The sequence below is a fragment of the Gossypium hirsutum genome, chromosome A04 (genome assembly GCF_007990345.1).
Source record: "Gossypium hirsutum isolate 1008001.06 chromosome A04, Gossypium_hirsutum_v2.1, whole genome shotgun sequence".
Taxonomy (NCBI): Eukaryota; Viridiplantae; Streptophyta; class Magnoliopsida; order Malvales; family Malvaceae; genus Gossypium; species Gossypium hirsutum.
The window spans coordinates 71,026,128-71,033,014 of record NC_053427.1 but is presented as its reverse complement, the minus strand read 5'-3'; the positions used below and the strand labels follow the sequence as shown (position 1 = coordinate 71,033,014).

General features: G+C 37.2%; 1 non-coding gene across 1 annotated transcript; it reads right to left on the bottom strand.

The window, feature by feature from the left end:
• Nucleotides 1–1,245: 1,245 nt before the first annotated feature.
• Nucleotides 1,246–1,352, bottom strand: LOC121228784 (small nucleolar RNA R71). Its single transcript, XR_005926359.1, has one exon. It is a non-coding gene; the product is annotated as a small nucleolar RNA R71 (small nucleolar RNA).
• Between the last annotated feature and the right edge of the window lie 5,535 nt (nucleotides 1,353–6,887).

Genomic DNA, 6,887 nt, shown 5'->3' with positions numbered 1-6,887 from the left:
GTCGGATTAGGGTGAAACCTAATAACGGGATCCATAAATCGAGTTAATGCAACCCTAGGGTGTTAATTAGAAAGAGATTTCAATTATTCAAACTAGGGTTAGACGTTGTTAGTCTCGAGATAGATAATAATATAACTTAGGGATCTTTACGAAACAAGTTGAATGAACAAATCGTTCGATTCAGAGTCAAATAGCAAGTGAAGTCTAGGTGGATTTTTCCTTTGGTATTGTCTTAATCAATAGAGTTTTCCAAAAAGTATTTTCCCCAAATTTCTTTTCTGTGATTTCTTAGTTTAGTTAATTAGTTAGATAAACAAAACCCTTTTATTTTTTAGGCTAGATAATAAAAAGAAAGTTGATTCTAGTACTTTTAGTTCCTTTGGGTTCGATAATCTTGTCTTGCTAAAGCTATACTACTATTTGATAGGTACACTTGCCTTCATCGTGATAATAGTTAGTTTCAAGAACGATTCATTATAAATATTTAAAACCTGTCACGAATATCACGTATCAAGTTTTTGGCGCCGTTGCCGGGGAACTAAGATATTAAGAACACTCGATTTTTATTACTTTAGCCATTTACTTTTACTGCAATTTAAATATTATTCTAATTTTTATTACTAATTCTTATTTTTCCTTTTTTCTGGCAAGTTCTTATAGTTTATGACTAGAAGAAACTCGTCAGGACCATTATTATTTGATAGTGAGATCGATCGCACACTTCGCAGAAACCGAAGAGAAATAAGACGAAGCCTAAGATACACAGAGGATGAGCAAGAGGACGACACTTCAACCACAACCGAGAAGACGACTAAAAACTAAGAAAATTCGCTACCTCCTGCGATTGCTGTTAATCCAGTAAATCAAAATCCTGTTCCGTGCACTATGTATGATTATGCTAAACCTTCTTTAATAGAAACTGAATTGAGCATAGTTAGACCTGCTGTAGCTGCAAATACTTTTGGACTGAAACCTAACACAATTCAAATGGTACAGCAATTTGTTCAGTTTGATGGTTTGCAGGACGAAGATCCCAATGCTCACTTAGCAAACTTTTTAGAACTATGTGATAAATTTAAAATTAATGGCATTTCTGATGGCACCATTTGCCTTCAGTTATTCCCTTTTTCGTTGAGAAACAAAGCTAAACAGTGGTTGCATTCGTTATCGCGGGGGTCAATCACTACTTGGGAACAAATGACCGAAAAGTTCTTATTAAAATACTTTCTTCCGGCTAAAACGGCTAAATTATGAAATGATATCTCTTCTTTTGTGCAGATGGATTTAGAAACACTCTACGATGCGTGGGAGAGATATATGGACCTTTTGCGAAGATGCCCTTACCATGGGTTACCACTCCGGCTACAGGTTCAAACTTTTCATAATGGCCTGAATCCTTAGACTCGACAAATGGTTGACACAGCTGCTGGCGGAACCATCAATAATAAAACACCTAAAAATGTTTATGAGTTTATAGAGGAGATGTCACTGAATAACTATCAGTGGCAAGTCATGAGGACAAAGCCAATGAAAACAGCCGGCGTTTATAACATCGATTTGGTCACCATGCTCTCTAATCAGGTAGAACTCTTGAATAAGAAAATTGATGGTTTTCTTAGTTCTTCACAGGTTCACCCAGTAATGCAGTGCGAAGCAAATGGAGGTGGATCGAGCAATTCAGAATACCCACCTTATGGCCACAACATGGAAAACGAGTAGTTAAATTACATGGGTAATAATCCTCAATCTCAAAACTATCCTTATAGCAATACTTACAATGCAGGTTGGAGGAATCACCCAAATTTTTCATGGGGAGGCCAAGGAAATCAGAAACCACCACCCCTTCTAGGCTTTCAGCAACCACCATACCAGCAGGAGAAAAAGTCGAACCTCGAGGAGATGCTAACCAAATTCATCTCGGTGTCAGAGACTCGTTTTTAGAATATCGAGAGGGAACTCAAAAATCAACAAGCATCAATCCAAGGGCTCGAAACTCAGATTGGACAGCTCGCCAAGTTGATTTCCGAATGGCAACAAGGTAGCCTACCAAGCAACACTGAATCTAACCCAATGGAGCAACTCAACACAATTGTCATTCAAGATGAGGAAGGGTTAGTGGTAAAACGAAGGCCAGAACCGGTGGTAAGCGAATGTAAGAATGAGGTAGGCCAAAATGAACAAAAATTGGCAAATGCAGAATATAAACCTCGTGTGCCATACCCCAATGCGACAAGGAAAGACCGCTCAGATGAACAATTTGGTAAATTCCTTAAACTTTTAAAAAAACTACATATTAACTTACCGTTTATTGAAGCACTTTCGCAGATGCCGAACGCAGTCAAATTTCTAAAGGAGCTTCTAGCAAATAAACGAAAGTTACATGAAAGGTTGCATGTGGAGCTGAATGTGGTTTGCTCAGCCATTCTTTAGAATAAGTTGCCCAACAAACTAAAAGATCCAGGGAGTTTTACGATTCCTTGTTTAATTGGTAGTTTAGATGTTAATAATGCGTTGGTTGATTTAGGGGCTAGTATCAATGTTATGCCTTACAAGTTGTTTAACCAACTAGGTCTAGGGAAACCCAAACAAACTAGGATGAGCATTCAATTGGCTGATAAAACCATTAGATTTCCTAGGGGTATCATTGAAGATGTTCTTGTTAAGATCGATAAATTTATATACCCAGTAGACTTTGTTGTTCTAGACATGGAAGAGGATAGTAACGCACCCTTAATTTTAGGAAGGCCATTTTTAGTAACCGCCAGAACAATTATTGACGTTGGCACATATGAACTCACACTTCGTGTGGGAGATTGAACAATCACCCTTCAAGCCCGTAATTCGAATAACACATCAAAAATCGAAGGTGACTGTACAAATCATTCGGCTAAAACTAACCATATGGTGCAACCTTCTTTGCAGGAAACAGGTCTGAAAAACATACATAAGCCAAGCAATAACAAAGAACCCATCCATGAAGAACGAAGGTTACAAATCGATGAGCTAGATGAATGGCAGACACATAAATCGAGAAAACACGATAAACCAAAACCACGCCATGATGAACCTAATTCTTCCAAAAATCAACTTCAAGTTGGAGACAAAGTACTACTCGATGCAGCAGATCCTCGAGTTGCCACTTCTGAACTGAATGAAGAAACCCCTCTTACGGTAACTAGCATTTGTCCATACGGTACGGTCGAGGTAAATCACCCCAAATTTGACACGTTCAAGGTAAATAGTACTTGTCTTAAACCTTATGTTGATAAAATTTATAGCAAGGATGAGGAGTGTAAACTCCTCGATCCACCATGATCACGCACCAGAGAGGTAAGTCGAGCTTAGATTATAAATAAGCGCTTCTCAGGAGGCAACCTGAGCACTAATAATATTACTTTCTTTAAAATTTAGTTTATAAAATCTAACATACTAACCAAATCATTGAACACAGGCTTTTCAGAACCACACGGCTAGGCACACGGGCGTGCCATAGGCCGTGCACATACCACGGGATGCAACATGGCCCTGCGATACGGCTGTGTGAAAACAGGGCAAAAATTTCTTTCCCAACATTGGATGGATAAGTAGCCACGGCCGTGCGACATGGCCGTGGGTGAAACTACCAAAATAACACGAGCATGCAACACGCCCGTGTTTTGAAATCGTGGGTAAACCTATCAATTTAACATGGGCATGCACCTGCATACACAGGCGTGGGAGAAGCGAACGGAGATCGACACGGCTGTGCAACATGGCCGCGTACACTAATGCGCTTAATTTCAAAAACTACGAAATGCACGGGCTGATATTAGAGCACACGGGCATGCCCCACGACCGTGTGCCCCAATTTCTCTATAAACGCCTATTATTTATTTTATTTTATTTTTATCTCTATGTTTTGAAATTATTTTTTTTATTTCCTTTTAATACTATTTTATCCTGAGTTTTTACAATTTTCATTCTTTGGCTATTTCACGACGAGTAATTATGCTTCAGTATACCTCTTAAAGAGTTCCTGACTTTATCACAGTCAGAAAGAGCTCCAAAGCTCATCCTCGCATAGGAGCTAAAAACTCTCCCGGGAAAGGACTTATGGACTAATGAACCTCTACCACCACCGGAGTATCCTTCTCCACTCTCACGCCGATTATCCTCCAAAACCCTAGTTCAAGGAATTCATTTATCATTCAGGAAGTTTCACTTCTCTCCCTATCTTATGATTATAAATCTATCTTTTTCATTATATCTATCTTTGTACATTGAGGGCAATGTACATCTTAAGTGTGGGGGTATTTTATATCATCATTAGAAATCCCTGAATTGTGTCTTATTCTCATGTAAATCATTTATATCACTCTTAGAATGAATTTTAATTAATTTATGATTTTTATTGATATGTCTTGAATTAAAACATAGGCATTTATGCATCGAGTGTTTAAACTTTAAGACATTAGGGAATCAAGCATGATAAGTTGATTTTTGAAGAATTAAAAACTTTTTAGTTGTTTTTCCCAAGTTTAGGTATTATCTTTAGTTGAAATTCACAAGTTTTAACATCAAAAAGCCATAATTTTTGTGAGATTTTGAGCCCTTAGAGCATCTATCATTTCTTTCATACTCACTTTTATTGTTGCTTTGAGTGCGTCAGTATTGAATTGTTATTCTAGAACTTGCTTGATTACGCATGTCAAGACCACACCATTTGAGTGGATATGTCAAAATGATAAAGGCACTTAGGTTTAACCCACTCACTCCACAAAAGCCTACATTCATAATTAACCCTTAGTGAACCCCTTTGAGCCTAACAAGCCATTAATTGATTTACCCTCAATATTAACCCATAAACCGTTATTGTTGAAATCCCCTAATTTGATCCCTATTTTTGTCGAGATTTGATTTAAACTAATTGCTTAGCTATGTTTTGATCTTCTATGTAGCTAACTTGGTCTTAAAAAAATAAAATTCATACTTACATATTAGTAGTAATTCGGTATTGTTGAGCCGCAGTATCTAAATTCCATCTTTTGAGAAGAAGCTCTCTTGTACTCAATTGATGTTCAATTATTTTTTCTAGTTAGGAAATTTTTCAATTCAATCTCGATTCTAACCTTTTCATTTAGCTTGTGACCACACCCCCTAACCAAAGCCACGTTACAACCTTTTAAAGACCTTTTGATTGATGTTCATCTCAATATATAGTGGTGGAGATTTGATTTTCATGCAAGCATATGGTAATAACTTTTCATTGTTGACTATTGAGTGCTTCATGTATTATCCTTAAGCACCTCGAGTGATTTGAGTGAATCTTTAGTGAGGATGTGAAAATCTGTAATATTTTGAGTCAAAGGTAATTACTTAGATGAGGGGAGACACCTATGCTTTCATGATAAAATACTCAACTTGGAATGTTTGAAACTTTGATGTTCTTTCAGTCAAATTCTCAATGTATGATTACTTATGGATTATTTTGAGATATTACTAATAGGAATTATAACTTAAGAAGAATTTATTTAGATTGTGAGTTGAGGGTTTTGCTTGAGGACATGCAAATGCTTAAGTGTGGGAGTATTTCATAAACCATAATTTATACATATTTTTACCCCATGCTTAACGCATTTATGGATGGTTTCTCCTTAGAATTGGTGAATTCGCTGCTCCTAATCCTTTAATTTCATGTTTTATACTTAGGTGAGCATAGGAGAATAAAAAGAGCGAGAAACGGGCAGAAAATGGAGAAAATGGACCCACATGGGAAAACAACACAACCTAGACTTCCTCACACAGGCATGTCACACGATCGTGTCCCTTTGGCAAGGTTAAAGCATGATTTACACGGGTAGATCACACACCCGTGCCCATTTAACAGCCTTGACCACGGCCTTAAGCAATCGGACACGGGCGTGTCACACGGGCGTGTCCCTGCCGAGCCCAAGTTTAGTCCAATTCTGAAAAGGCCAATTTTGAAGGCTCTTAGGCATTCCAAAGCCTATTTAAACACCTGAGGAGGCACTTAGACGAGAGGAGGCACAGGAGGAAGCAATGAATTACTCAAGGGAAGCCGATCGATCCATCTCAGAAGCCAGATTCACCATCAAGACTGAAGATCTCCCTTCAAATTCCCTCAGGAGTTTTGGGTTTTCTTATATTTTGTTATTTTTATTCTTTTGAGATGTTTTTTTTTCATTAGTATGAACTAAAACCCCTAAATACCTAAGGGGGATGAAACCTAAGACGGATCTTGTTATTATTATCTGAATTGTATGATAAATATTTGACTTGTTCTTAATTATGTGTTCTTAATTCTTGTTTTGAGATTACAGGATATTGATTCAAGTTAAGCTCTTATTCAGAGGAGGAATAGACCTTGTCTAAGAGTAAATTTGTCATAATTAAGCGGAGTTAGTTACGCGCCTAGAGATAGGGTGACAAGATTTTTCCGGATTAGGGTGAAACCTAATAACGGGATCCATAGATCGAGTTAATGCAACCCTAGGGCGTTAATTAGAAAGAGATTTCAATTATTCAAACTAGGGTTAGACGTTGTTAGTCTCGAGATAGATAATAATATAACTTAGGGATCTCTACGAAACAAGTTGAATGAACAAATCGTTCGATTCAGAGTCAAATAGCAAGTGAAGTCTAGGTGGATTTTTCCTTAGGTATTGTCTTAATCAATAGAGTTTTCCAAAAAGTATTTTCCCTAAATTTCTTTTCTGTGATTTCTTAGTTTAGTTAATTAGTTAGATAAACAAAACCCTTTTATTTTTTAGGCTAGATAATAAAAAGAAAGTTGATACTAGTACTTTTAGTTCCTTTCGGTTCGATTATCTGGTCTTGCTAAAGCTATACTACTATTCGATAGGTACACTTGCCTTCATCGTTATAAT